A 476-nucleotide genomic window follows, 5' to 3' on the forward strand; every position below is an offset into this window, starting at 1 on the left:
GCTGGGGCCTGGTGGTGGGGGTCGGTCCTGTGGGGCTGGGCCCCAGGTGGGGGAATGTGGAGGGGCTGGGCGCTAGCTGGGCCCTGGTGGTGGGGGTTTGTCCTGTGGGGCTGGGCCCCAGGTGGGGGAACGTGGAGGGGCTGGGTGCTAGCTGGGTGCTGGTGGTGGGGGTCGGTCCTGTGGGGCTGGGCCCCAGAGGGGCTGGGTGTCTGCCCTGGGGGGGAGCAGGGCGTGGATGCCCCCTGGGGGCGGTTGGGGGTCTGGCTGCGCAGGGGCTGCCCTCCCTGGGGTCAGGCGGAGCGCGGGGGCCTCCTGAAAAGGCTGCTGGGGGTCACAGACAGGCACCCAGGGCTGGGGCGCATGCGCAAGGGATCTCGGGGGGGGGGGGGAGGTGGAGGGAGAAAATCTCAAGCGCATGCGCAAAAAGAGCTCAGGCGCTCGTATCATTGAGGGCGGAGCCTAGCTCGAGAGGGGCT

The sequence above is a fragment of the Terrapene carolina genome, unplaced genomic scaffold (assembly GCF_002925995.2).
Source record: "Terrapene carolina triunguis isolate 2854851 unplaced genomic scaffold, T_m_triunguis-2.0 Scaffold26135, whole genome shotgun sequence".
Taxonomy (NCBI): Eukaryota; Metazoa; Chordata; order Testudines; family Emydidae; genus Terrapene; species Terrapene triunguis.